The sequence below is a fragment of the Arctopsyche grandis genome, chromosome 7 (assembly GCF_051622035.1).
Source record: "Arctopsyche grandis isolate Sample6627 chromosome 7, ASM5162203v2, whole genome shotgun sequence".
NCBI lineage: Eukaryota > Metazoa > Arthropoda > Insecta > Trichoptera > Hydropsychidae > Arctopsyche > Arctopsyche grandis.
In genome coordinates this window covers 4981261-4996971 of record NC_135361.1, presented here as the reverse complement: position 1 = coordinate 4996971, position 15711 = coordinate 4981261, and positions in this window count along the sequence as shown.

The following is a 15711-nucleotide window of genomic DNA, read 5'->3' as shown; positions in this document are numbered from 1 at the left end:
GGATGGCACATATAATTTTTCTTCCAATTTTAAAAGTATCTAAAAAAAACCATGTGCCGCATTCACCTCTATGTGATTTCGCCCTTAGTCTCATGCTAGTCTGTAATGTTTTGTTAATTCGTTTCAAAATACTTCCCAAGTGATAACTAAACATTTCCAGCAGCGTGGTCTAGTGGTGAGTATTGAACTCTTTCGTGCTTGATGTCACGGGTTCGATTCCCACTAAGAGTCTCGTTGTTGGTCAGACTTTGATTTGTCGAAGTCTGATTTTCATTGAAACGGTTGCTGTAATATTGGCTTTTCCTTCCCAATTTTCTGTTGCAAGCCTTGAGCTATTGTTATATCTCAGGTTTCGCCATATTTCTCACCATAGATGTCTCTGCAATTGTTTATCGAATGTAAAAAATTGTATTGTTTTATGAAAAATGTTATTAATCGTATTTATACGATGTTTGTAATATCTGACCATAGATGTCAGGTATTGTTTCGATTTACATGTGAACGTATGTATGTAATAATTATGTATTTAAATGTCTCGTTAATTATGAATTTTCAATGTCTTGTAATAAATTAGCCGTAGTGACGACCTGGAGCTAATCTGTAATGTCACTATGGCGAAATTGTAAAAAATAAAAACATTTTAAGAAGAAAATAAATAAAATGAAATCAGAAACATTTCATTATTACATATATATGTACATACATATGTATGTTAGATAAAATACAAATATTCAGGTGTGCCAAAAGGAATTGATCTAATGATGCAATCGCCTCTATATATGTACATACATATATACGGAGCTTTTATCAGAATACGCTGACAGTATAGATTTCATCGACGCAAGTAAAATTTTCAAAATCAACATTCAAAAGCAACACACATATACGTATATATTTATATAACAATAGTCAGAAAGGGAAGAGAATGAGCTCAATTTGGACATATCACGAAACACAAAGAGATCAAATCCCGTTAGAGCCCCCAAACACTTCAATTCGTAAAGGTCGAAACGTGGGGGTTCGGCAATATTGAGCCTACCTCTCGCACATTTTAATGTAATCCGATTAGGTCCCCCGTCAAAACTTCAACCGGAAAAGTACATTTCAGATATAATATTACAAGCGATAGAAAAAAATCCGTTTTATTGACAAGGACCACGTCTATTCGTGAGGATATTTCAGTTGCCATAAAATTTCCATAAATCTGAGATGATCTCTCATCATTGAAGGACGCTTTTAATATAAAACAACGAAATCATTAACGATATACTAAACACAGATTACCATGACTTTAGAGTGTCTTTAATTAATATTATGTATTAGATGTATTATGAGCATTTATAAGAATTGTAAATAGGTTTTTGAGCTGTTTTTACTTACCTCTTATTAAGTTCACATGGTTTTCGTGTTAGTGGTCATTTTTTATATCTCTTATATCTTATCTGATCGTTTTCATACTTTGCCATATTGCTCATTTTGGTCATCAATATACGTTAATGTATCGTCTGCCATTACGTTGGAGATAAAATATCGTATACAACGCGTTTTAAAAACGGGGCCCGTAGACCTTCCTGACGTTTAACAAGCGTTCGTCCCGTGTCTTCCAACCTTTTCGCCTTGATATGGCGATATCAGATTTTAATTGTTTAAACGCCTATAATTCACTCTATATTTTATAAAATTTGCTCTATAGGTTCTCGTTATCTCTAATATTTAAATATTTATAGTTTTAACTCTCATATGTATATATAAATTTTAAATTTGGCGTCTAGCTTCATGTAATGTAATACACGATATATATTGATTTATGGCCAAACATGTCAGATCTGACATTTCACGGCTAAAAGTATATCTCTTCACGGAGTTTTATCTGCGAGATAAGTATTCAATAAGAAGTTATGTTGTATCTAATTGTTAATATGATTTACAATAAGCTTACATACATTTAGTTTTTTTACAATAAGCTTATTCCTATTATGCTATGCATTAACATTAGAATAATATAATACTATGATTACTAACAAAATTAAATTAAAATTGTAACATAGAAAATGATCAGTAGATCAGTAGCTATTAAAATTTATATAAGATGTATTTTGAACATAATTTAGTAATAATAAAAAGCATTTAAAAATCAAAATTAACAATATACACAAATTAACAAGATTTAATAGTTGAATTTTAATTATTTTATTCTTCATATATTCTATCCAGCAGCTTAGCTCGGTGGCTGGGATTTTACCAAGCACCGAGAGGTCACCGGGTTTGATCCTGCAAGTTGACCTTGATTGAAAAGAATTTATTCGGAGTAATTATCTGTAAAGTGGCTGGTCAGACTTGGATATTTGTGGCTCCAAGTCAATCGTTTCCTATCAGAGTTTGCTATTTTTTTCCGATTTCATTATTGAAACGGTTTCTCCATTAAATTGACTAAAAACCATTCTAGCCATCCTAACCACTATTTGAGTATGATTTATGTACAATAAATGTTTAAAATTCATAGATGTCTCGTTGATTTCGAGTTTTTCAGTGTTTCGTAACCAAGCGACTTACGTAATAAATTAATATCCATTGTTTGTAATTGAAGGTGCATTGGGTTTTACCTGTTAGGCCTTCCTGGTATATATGTATGTAAAAATAAATAAATATGCATTAAATAAACAATACATATGTATTTGATTTATATATTGATCCATTGCTAATTGTCTATTTTACATTTTTACTTTATCTACATACATACGTAGTAACAATAGATGAAGTTTTGTGATCATGCGAAAATTCGAACTCGAGATTTTGATTGATTCGAACTCAGAATCGATCACTGATCACGTTTTCATGTTCTAGAAAAAATGTGTGTGTGTCTGTATGTCTGTGTATTTTGGGGATTTTTTGAACACCGTTAGTCCTATCGAACTGAAACTTATTGAAACGTCGTAAAAATTTTACGTCTTACAATTTCGTCTGACAAAATTTGGGTTCGTATCCGATCGTTTTCAAACTTTGCCATTTTGCTCGGTTTGGTCATCAATATATGTGGTGAAAAATTAACGTTTGAAAATACCCCGTCATCTTTGTCGGTGACGTCTATGTCCACATTGCCGGATTTATCCACACTATTCCAATCGTTTTTTCTTAATTGTGCCATTGTGGCGCATTAGGTTCTTCCTGTAATGCCACAATGGTCCAAAACTAACTATAAAATATTATTGATTAGCTTTTTATATACCTCCTTTGCATTTCACATGGCTTTCGTGGTCATGTTCATTTTTTATATCTCTTATCTCGTATCCGATCGTTTTCATACTTTGCCATATTGCTCATTTTGGTCATCAATATATGTACGTCAATGTATCGTCTGCCATTACGTTGGAGATAAAATATCGTATACAACGCGTTTTAAAAACGGGACCCGTAGACCTTCTTGACGTTTAACAAGCGTTCGTCCCGTGTCTTCCAACCTGTTCGCCTTGATATGACCATATAAGATTTTAATTGTTTAAACGCCTATAATTCACTCTATATTTTATCAAATTTGCTCTATAGGTTCTCGTTATCTCTAATATTTAAATATTTATAGTTTTAACTCTTATATGTATATATAAATTTCAAATTTGGCGTCTAGCTTCATGTAATGTAATACGCGATATATATTGATTTTTGGTCAAATATGTCAGATCTGACATTTCACTGCTAAAAGTATATCTCTTCACTGAGTTTTATCTGCAAGTATTCAATAAGAAGTTATGTTGTATCTCATTGTTAATATGATTTACAATAAGCTTACATACATTTAGTTTTTTACAATAAGCTTATTAAGTATATAATATCATTAGCGAACGAAATAATATAAAACATTATATACATGTATAAGCGTTGAAACGTACCAACCGTGAAAATAAAATAAAGTGCGGTCGGCCGATGCGGCGAATGAGTGAGAAAAGTGTTTAGGTCCTCGATGTCATAATTGCGCTGATTTCCCAGGGGCGTGCGGGCTCGGAGGCATCAGGGCGAGAGGCTGGGGGTCCTAATGACCCCGTTCAGGTTTTGAGCCGTTGCCGTTTACGTGACGAGCATCTCTGCAGATTACCTGGCCATTGTTGAAAAAGGGCCCGCACCATCGAGATCGCCCATGACAATTCGACCCTTGTTCTGCCCGCCATGTCATCCTGCAATATGTCCCTAATCCGACGGTAAACGCCCCGGCTACGTTTTGTAAATACTTCGTGTCCGAATATACACATACAGGGGCGTGCAAAAAGCTCCGTCATTACATTTCCCACTAGCTTGTACACCGGACGTACATACATATATCGCGTCCTTAAAGCACAAAAGTGCTAATTCTATTACACGATTTCGCTAATCTGAGTGATTGGTGTATAATAGTTTTGCTCTTGTTTTCAGACTGTATTATAAGACATTAGTAGCATTTATTTATTTATTATTAAATAGCAAATTGCTAATGAATCATTTCACAATTAACAATTTTAAACTAAAACTAACAACTATAATATAACATAGTTAACAAAATTAACAAAACTATAACTAGTAACCCTAATGTAATATAATTCCAAACATAGCATTTTATTAAATTCACATATAAATCACGTCATTTGCCACAGAGGTATATATTAACAATCCTCAAGAAAGCACCAATGTTACGAGCACCTCTAATGCTCTCAGGAAGGGCATTGTATATTTGAACACCTCTGTAGAAAACACCTCCTGCAGTATTTGCTTTCTTAACTCTACCTATAATTAATTTATTCCTATTTCTTGGTTTATAATTATGTATATCTCTATTCCTAAATATATGATTATTAAAATATTTTGGTGATAGATTCTTATCTAGCTTATATACAAATTTTAAAGTGCTTAATTTAAGACTATTTTTAATATCCTACCACTTCAATTCATCTAACATATGTACTTCTAACATTCTTACTTTTCCTCACATTCAAAATTGCATGCATTGCTCTATTCTGGGCTTGGTGCATCCGCTCTAAAATCGCCAGATTAACAGATTAACGGCAGCTTTAAACGTAATTTTCGTTTTCTCGAATGATAGATTGCACATCAGATGACGAGTAACCTCTCGATGTGAACAGATGCAATTATTAAAATTGAGTTGGATCTTTCTCGCGAATTTAATAAAGAAAGATTTGGAACTTATCGAATCTTGCCTTATTAAACTCGCCTGAAAGATCCAACTCAATTTTAATAATTGCATCTGTGCACATTTAAAGGTTACCCGTCATCTGATGTGCAATCTATCATTCGAGAAGACGAGAATTGCATTTAAAGCAGGCTTCCGATAATCTGTCGTTCAATTTGTCTGGCGATTTTAGAGCGGATGCGCCGCATCCCTCTATTCTGCACTTTCTGCAGTTTATCAATACACAATCCACTAAATAGCAATCAAGAAAGCACCAATGCTACTAGTACCTATGTATAATGCTCTCAGGAAGGGCATTGTATATTTGAACACCTCTGTGAAAAACACATCCTGCAGTTTTTGCTTTCTTAACGACTATTTCTAATATCCAACCATTTCAATTCATCTAACATACTTCTTACATTCTTACGTTTCCTCACATTCAAAATTGCATGCATTGCTCTATTCTGCACTTTTTGCAATTTATCAATACACAATCCACTAATACACACAATACACAATCCACCATTTAATATAACTTTGTTTTTGAAACACTTTTTTTACTACTGTTTTTTAACTTAATACTGAACTAATTTCTGGATCAACCCAGCATGTAAATATGCTGGAGAAAATTGAAACTGATCAAAGCAATCAGAAACTGTAGAAACAATTTACAAATTTGAGGTTATGTATGTATTCGCCGATGACTGTTAAACGAAATCGATGACAAAATTCTAAAACTAATATCTAGGCGTGGTTTGGATAGCATTTCTTTGTACATCATCGCAAGTTTTATAAGCTCTAACCTTTGACTGGGATGAAAAAAATGATGTGGGATGAAAATAGCTTATAAAATCGATTATGATAAAAGGTTCGTAAAATAGTATAGTTCAGATTAGACGCTCTCAGTCCAAAATAAATCCAAAAAGTTGAAATTAGATAGTTAAAAACAAAGATAGATGAGATCGAAAGAACGAACACCGCACCGCACCGGCCATTTCAATTGTATAAAAACATATTTTTATCATACATTATATAATCTATTAGTGAAGTAAAAATATATATGAATGATAATGAGAGCTTTTAATGAAAATTTTACAAGATATATGTAGTGTGAGAAAATTAGAGTTATAGGTGTTGAAACAATTAAAAATCTGACAAAACGAGTGGGGGTGGAACAAACAAGTCTACTAGCAATTGGCAAAAGGTTAGCTATCACCAATCTCTAAGATTTTTGAATTCTTAAACGTGTTCATTACGATTATATTTCACCATAGACTCAATTTAAATACGTTTTGGCGGCCAAACCTCACAATATGGCAAAGTTTCAAGGCGATCGGAATAGTGTAGGAAGTTTTTGTAGGAACATTTGACAAAGCGAAACTCATATCGAAACCAAGTCCGAACCCTAGTTATCTAATTTGCGTATCTAAGGTTTTGTGTCGAATGTATTACATATATTTGATTAGCGCGTGATGATTTCGCCCGGATCGTTACTTATTCTTTAAATGTTCAGTGTCGATATAGCGTTGTTTAAATTGCGTCAATACACCATGGCTATATCCGTTTTCTTTATGGGCTTTTTCCTCCCCATGTTCGATAATACGACCGAATTCTCATACGTTTCTGTGGCTCATTCTCGCCCCGCGTCGCTAGAGGGTGGCAACTCTTCTTATAGTTTTATTTTCGCTCTGGGAAAACTTGATTTATTTTCTAGGGGTAGGAAAAAACTTCGATATATCCAGTTTTGATAAGATTATATACTTTATTCGTATATAATGGATCGGTTCGATTTATGTTTCCAAACAATAATACAATATAATCCACCGGTGTGAAATACCATTGATTATTTGGCTCGTTCGCTCGAGAAAAATGTGGAAAACTTCAAGGTCTTTTGCACTTTATCTATCATACATATGTATATAGTCAGACTATTAGAACACAGTGTACTGTTTCAAATTCATTCAAGGTATTATACATTTTTAATAATTGCATTTTCATAATGTATTCTACATGTTATATATTATATTTGCTGATGACTATACATATACATATACGTATTTTATGCTATCCAATTAAATAAATCCACATCGGAAAACCGATACACATTAGAAATATTTATCATCTAAATTTATAGCATTCTAAAAAAATTGAGAATTCATAATTCATAGCCAGCAGCATAGCTCGGTCGTTCAGCCTCTGCCTAACAACGAGAGGTGCCGGGTTCGATCCCATGAGCTGACCTCAATTAAAAAGAATTTGTTCTGATTATATCTGTAATGCTGCTGGTCATACTTGGATATTTGTGACTCCAGGTTGATCGTTTTCTATCAGAGTTTGCCAATTTTTATGATTTCATTGTTGAAACGGTTCTCGATTAAATTGGCTAAAAACCTTCCTACCTACTATGTCACCACTATTTGAGTACGATTAATGTACAATAAAATTTATGTACAATTCATAGATGTCTCGTATTTCAGCGACTTGTGTAATAAAAATGCTGCATTGTTTGTAATTGGCCAGGAAGGCCAATTGGGGCTTACCTGTAAAGCCTTCCTGGTATAAAATGTAATAAAAAATAAGTTATTAATAGATTCTATCAACAGTTTCGAGTGTTAAGATTTGTCTAAGTTGATTCGTGAATCTGAATGTTTTATCACATTTTCCCGATTTTTTCTATCAATTATTAAGATTAATTCCTAAATAAAAATCGAATTGTATTTCAATTGGATAAACAATAAATTTAAGGGTAAAATATAATCTTCAACAGTAATGAATTAAATATTCAATTATTAGAATTTAACGAAAATTCAATGACAAATATTTTCTGTAGTTTGGAATTCGTCCGTGCAATACCGCTTTTCCGAATACATTTCAACCTCACACACCTCTTTCTTTCGGCTGCATTTTTTATAATATAATAGTAATGGTTTTCAGTGTGTTTGCTGCGCTGAAAATTTCGTTCGTCGGGAAAATTTCCTTTCGGCAGACATACAGAAATAGAGAATCGCGGTAAAATGTGGTGCGATAAACACGTCAAGAAAATATGCCGCTCGACCGGGAATGAATATGTTCCCGGTCTGAGAAAGAAAATCCAGTTCAACACGTTTTCAATGCAACACGTTTATATACAGGTACCCCCTGCAAATTGACGTGCAATTCGCCACTATTCAATACACATATACCAACAATGTTGTGTGAATTTGAACGAATTTTCGACCATTATTTTTATCTACATATAGATAGAATATGTTTGAACATTTGAAGAAGATATTGACTTATAGATAAAGCATTTTTTACAAGGTTTTTATTAGTTTTACTTCGTCAATTCGTCTGAAAAACTTCATACAAACTTTCAATCTTCCAAGACACTATAAAACTTTGCCATTTTGCGAGGTTTGGCTGCCGATGGAGATTTCAATTGGGTCTGCTAATTCGATGTTGAAATATAATCCTAAAAAACAAGCCTCTTCTGTTTTGTTTATAAAATTAAGACAACATATAAAATAATATATCCATATATATAAAACGTATTTATATATTTTGCTTACACCTAATGTTTGCTTTCGATATGTTTAGTTAAAAGGACAGTTGATGAGATAATTTACACATGTAAATCAGTGGTTCTTACACTATTCAGCGCTTCCAAAGAAAAATATTATAATACCCAGTAAAATGTGCAAATTATGTTTGCAATGCTTTTTATTATTACTAAATTATGTTCACAATACATCTTATATCTATTTTGATAGCTACTGATCTACTGATAATTTTCTATTTTACAATTTTAATTTAATTTTGATAGTAATCATAGTATTATATTATTCTAATGTTAGTGTACAGTATAATAGGAAAATAGCTGAAAAACCTATTTACAATTCTTATTAATGCTCATAATACACCTAATACATAATATTAATTAATGACTCTCTAAATTCGACGATCTTAAGCAGATTGTGTTTAGATAATCTGTGTATATATGTATATATAAACGGTCTCCGTGATTTGACAGAATGTTATATTACAGAAAACGCAAATATCAGAATGCAAAGATCGAAAATCGAAAGATCTTAAGTCGAAAGATCAAAAAAAAATGATGCATGGTAAACGGTACATACTCACTTAATTTGCGCGAGCAGGATACAACAGGAACAAGAGGAACATGTTTTTCCTCCCGTGTTAATGTGCGCGCGCAGAATACGGGAGGAAAAGCATGTTCCTCTTGTTCCTGTTGTATCCTGCTCGCGCAAATTAAGTGAGTATGTACCGTTTACCATGCACCATTTTTTTTATCTTTCGACTTAAGATCTTTCGATTTTCGATCTTTGCCTTCCGATATTTGCGTTTTCTGTAATTTAACATTCTGTCATTTCACGTAGACCCATATATAACAAATGTATTTATATAAAAAACCTAATAATGTACTAAAATATAAAAAAAATAATTATAAAATAAATAAAAAGGCAATTTAAACATTATTATTTCAATAAAAAATGTACGACAATATAAAGTATAAATATATAAAATGTGTGGGATTTCAATCAAAAATATTTCAATGATTAGGATTTCAAATGATCAGTAGATCAGTAGCTATTAAAATAGATATAAAATGTTTTGTGAACATAATTTAGTAATAATAAAAAGCATTTAAAATTCAAAAAAGATATATATGTACATACGTATTGTATAATTAGATGCTCTTTAATGCACATGATTCAATAAACATACTGAAACTGTGGAAAAATCGATTGAAAATTGCATACAAATACGTACAACGCCCGGAAACAAGAAAAACTAATTTATTTAGAGTTGAAAAAAAAAGTGGCGAAATAAATCACAGACGCAACAGTGTTCTTGAACGTATTTGACTCGCCGTATAATTTTCCTTTTTATCTGGATGTAGCGAGGAAATTCGACACGAAATATATGTATGTGCTTCGTGAAGGAAGCGATGAGTTATTGGATTAGAGTCGTGCGAAAATTCCGAAAGGCGATACGTCCGATAAGTTCCGCGCCCCACACTTTGAAAATCCGTGTGTCGTGAGCGGGGCACGCTCGGCTCTAACATAATTTCATAAACTTTTTGTTTGAAGTGCGAAAGTGAATTCAATACAACCGGAGTCCCGGGAGAAATTTGTATTCCACTTACCGGCAGCGAGACAACTGAGAATATGCCAGTATCTAAATCTATATTGTATTTACACACTCGTATCTACATATTATTATGTATGGCTATACATACATTCAATGTATTTATGGTAGGAAATATGGAGGAAGTTAATGAAATATTATGTATAGGTGTAGTGAAGATCAACTTCATCAACGTGTATACGATATGTATGAACACTTACGTGTTCTATTTATTGCCTTGCATAGTTGTTCGGGAGTTAATAAACCTATAGACAAGGATATCGCACCACTTGCACTTTCTTGAATAGATAACTGCACAATTGAGTAGTGCATTATGTGAGTAATCGACTTTTTATGGTTATGAAAAGGATTTTTGATTTTAAATTAACTATTTGTTTATTCAAATAATTTGCCTAATTTGAGTTTTGCCAGTGATGACGTAGAGATGTGAAACTTGAACAATAAACGTCAAGTTGCTACACAAAATTCAATGCACTCAAAAAAGTATGTAACGTTGTATGCTCGTCATAACGAGGAAAGACAGGAAACGTAATACGTGGGTGAGAAGTATGACATGGGTAGTTGATACAGTGGATAGAGTGAAGAGATTGAAATGGCAATGGGTGGGCAATGTACATAGAAGAACGGACGAAAGATATGCTTGACAAAATAAGTGCTTGAATGGTAACCGAGAGAATGTAAAAGGTTAAAAGGAAGACTGTAGTGAAGATTGGTAAACGAAATTAGGAAAATTTGTGGGGTGAGATGTATGAGTGTTGCGCAAAACACTCATACATCTCGAAGTGGAAACGAGTTTCAGAGGCTTTCATTCAGCAGTAGATGGTGCATAGCTGTAGATGATAATGATGATGATGAAACATGTTGTTGCGTAATGGTGGGTGGAAGATCCAAATAAAAGGCCAAAGTCACTTCACAGCATTTATTGAGTGATTAAGGAGATCCACGCACTGCCAGTGGTGGATCGAACTGTAACTACTTCGTTCGAAAGCATAATATGCTTACCTCTAGTCCACGCTGCTGGTTGTAAATATAAGTAATCAAGAATATATATCTATTTAAATATCCTTTTGATTATTAACTAAGTCAACGCATTCATGTGTTTATTTATTATTACTTTATTTATTGAAAAATCAACAAGATGTAGAAATTCATAAAAATAAATAATAAATATAACAATAACATTGCCCAATTATAGATTTTTACAAAATACATAATATTTCTAGTACATATAGACAAATAAATGAAAAGGAAAGGAATAAAAACTAAAATATGACTCAATAGGACAATGCATAACTAAACATAAAGTGATATAATATAATTGGATAAAGAATAAATAATAGAAATAGAAATTTAAATGGATCAATCAATCAAGACTCTCCTGATGGCAGTCCTGAATTGATGTAAGGAAATACCGAACAGATCAACCTCATCCAGCTCCCGTTAAGCATACGATAAACAAGCTGTAGATAGGAATATTTTAGGGAATTGGTTTTGAAAGGATTAAGTGAAAAGAGTGCAACGTGTCTAGAATACCTAACTGGAATCCTGAAACCAACCTTACTCAGTAAATCGGAACAATCAAGGAAACCATTTAGGAGATTAATAAAAAACTAGATATGAAATTTCAGTTCAATAAACTAAAAGGTTTCTGAGAAAAACATAAAAAACCTCGATTCTCTAGAGTAAAACTACTACTTCCGGTTCAGATAAAAATATTTAAAAAATAGAAGATTATAGATATTATTATTTCTATTACATGTAAAAAAAATTTAATCCGATTCAGTTAGCGGTTTGGGAGATGATTGAACTCAAAAACTTAAAAAAAAAGAGGACACCTATAAGGGGAAGTACCGTTTTCGGTCAACTTAAAAATTTGAAAAAAATTCACGTCGTGTCGATAAGAATTTCAGTAACCGATAGTAAATTTCAGTTCGATAGGACTAACGGTGTTCAAAAAATCCTCAAAATACACAGACACACACACACACACACATTTTTTCTAGAACATGAAAATGTGATCAGTAATCGATTATGAGTTCGAATCAATCAAAATCTCGAGTTTGAATTTTCGCATGATCACAAAACTTCATCTATTGTTACTACGTACATAGATAAAGTAATAATGTAGCATCAGTAAGTAACGACAGAAAGATTTAAAATAGTGTTTATGACATGTATCCAAGTTAAATTTAAAACATTATATTATTTACTTATTTTTTTATACAAAATGATTTATGTCTTGAGGTCAATTTCATATCCAATATTCCCACAACCTTTTTTCACCAGACGACAACTACTTAGTACCCATCATGCCATGCAGTGTTCGTACGTAGGTATTATATACATATACATTACAATGTGACACATGAAGAGCCATAAATCAAAACGACTCTGACATGGTAGCCACGTCGATCATACTCTCGGAAGTCACCTTTCGTGTTCAATTAGACATTTATCGGTTTACTTGGGCCTTTACTACTCATTTGTGGTGTTTGCTCGAAGTGTGTGCATCTCTCCTTATAGGCCGGCGATATCAAACAACAATGGCGTGGCCTTCCCCCCCTATAAAACAGTAATCCGCCGTAATTAACTTGCGGTTTGAAAATGTCAAATTAGTTTTGCGTATGAAAACCAACTTCAGCGCAGAACCCAAGTACTCGCTAAGCCCAAAGACCGAGGCGAGCGCCAGAAAGAGCCGACCAAGTTTCCCTAACTACGTCTACTTTACACCTAAGTAAATTATAATTTTATCCGAATAGTTGCGCCACAGTGCGACGAAGTAAACCGACAACCGGGTAGACACGCAGGATAACTTTCAGGATCGTTTTTTTTTTCACGTGAGAAAGCACATATCGTGTGCGATATATCGTAATTGAATTTAATATCGTACGACGCAGGACTTGCCAGATAAAAAAAATACGGAATAGAAAAATTCGGGTCTATTTAGGTGGATATCGGCTTGAAATCAAACGGCCGTTGCCAGGGATAGGAGATAAATAAGCCTTAATATTTAAGTTTGTTTGAAGAAAATGATTTATTTTTAATTTTGTTTGAAACCAAATGAATAAACAACGCTTACAAATTAGTGATAGGTCTTAATGATTATAACAAGTTGTTTCTTCCTTTATATCACGTGATCTAATGAACATTTTATAAGAATTTTAATTAGTGAGAAGTATCGGCCCTACATAATTGGCTAAATTACTGAAATATTGAAATTGACGATTTTTCCCGGAGAAATATAAAAGATTTCACGTTACATTTAGTTATTGCACTATATAAATAGACCATACCCATAACAGTAAAATGTCAAAAAAATATTTTCCAGTAAGAAAAATGAAAATTGCAAGGTAAATATATCCTTAAGAAATAGTTTTTTTTTTATTATTAGGAAATTATGTTCGTAATACAGCTTATATCTATTTTAATAGCCACTGATCTACTTATAATTTTATGTTTTACAATTTTAATTTAATTTTGTAAGTAATCATAGTATTATATTATTCTAATGTTAATGTACAGCATAATAGGAATAGCTCAAAAACCTATTTAGAAATAGTATTTAAATAAGATTTAACTTGTCAATAGGGAATTATAAAAAAAAACAAAATGGCTATTTTAAAATTGTGCAAGTTTATTTTATTTATATAAAATTTGTAATGATCCTTACAATTTGTCATACAAAATGGATTTCTTGTTGTGAATTTGACTTTTTGTCGTTCACTCCTCGTCGAACAAATGACCAATTCTAACGTGTAAAATATAATACCAATTTTTCTTGTATGAAATCTCAAACTCTAGAATTACAATGAAGTAATCATTATAAATGTTAATTACAAAAAATATATATTCAATTTTAAATAGATAATAATCACTATGAAAATATACTGATGAGGTATTGTGAAGATATCATTAAAACTATAAAAAGCTTTAAAATAAAATAATAAGAATATAATGTGCCTCTTAGCACTAATACTTAATTAATAAAATACAAATACTAACAACAACAAAAAATGTATAAAACATAATATAGTCATTAGATCAGTTACATAATATGTAGTATTAGAATAGACATCAATGAAATATAAAAAAAGTCAAAATAAAATTCTCAGTTGGCGATATATACCGATATATAGACGAAACAATCTGAAAATAAATGAATTAAAAAAAATGTATTGAGGTCACTGATAAGACAATATTATGTATTACATATGATAATAAGTCATACGTTCATATACATATGTACATACATATTTATGTATAAACATAGCTAGAATAAAATATATTGTTTTTCTGTCATGTGTTATTAAATAATTTGACTTCAGAATAGTCGTTTAAAGACTTAACATTTTCATTTCGTTTTTTTTTTCGCCTAATAGGAAGTGATATAAAAATTTAATAGTTTAGTTGATAAAATAACATAAAAAAACACATCTGCTTATTCCGCTAGCCGTAATATATAGTAATGTTCATGGGTAAACAAGCATGGGAAGCCTTTATAGCCGGCGATAAGAAGTTTATTAAGCTAGAAGACCTTCAATTATAAAACTCATTATTCTGCGGAAATTCTGAAAGGCGTGAAGAATGGTGCGCCCCATCTCTGTGTGTATATATTTTTATTTCCATTTAATATAACAGAGAAATCCATTTGTATGATAATTTTCCGAACAAATGTTCGACGAAGAAAATAATTTTCAACTCGAAATCGAAGCACAGATTCAAACCGAAAAATTCCATGAATACGAGATAATGAAACAAAGGCGACGGGAAATCAATTCAATTTTGCATACAAAATGTGCCGGTAAACGTTTCGGAGAAATTCCACCGATTTTCATCACCCTCGTTCTCTTTTAAATATCCTCACCTTTTTGTCTTCTAATTTTATATTCATGCAACACGTGAAAAATTTAAATTACAATTTAAATAATACATATACGTAGTATATGTATGTAGATACGTACGGGAACATTTTCTCATACTTAAGAGCAGTGTGTAGGAAAGATGCTGAGCTGTGAAATATTTTCAAATAAAATCGCCGACTTTGAATTTTGTCCTAAGAGCAGCTTCTGAACCATTAGCCACGATTAATATCAGCAATAAAGGAGACATATGGGTAATATGTTTTTTTTTTTTAGTATGTGTCCCAAATATCGCACCAACACTCATAAAAATCATTACAAACTAGATGAAGGCCTATGATATTCTGATGGAATAAAAAAATATGCCAAACTTAACATACTTATCGAAGAAAATACGCAGAAAAATTGTATTGACACAAAAACGTAAGTAGGGCGTATTTATGAAATTTACTCCAGCTTACGAAAATATAGATATTCTTTATTATTTTGTAAGCATATGTAGAACAAGACGCATTTTCTTACGTTCGACGACGAAATTGGAACATTTCG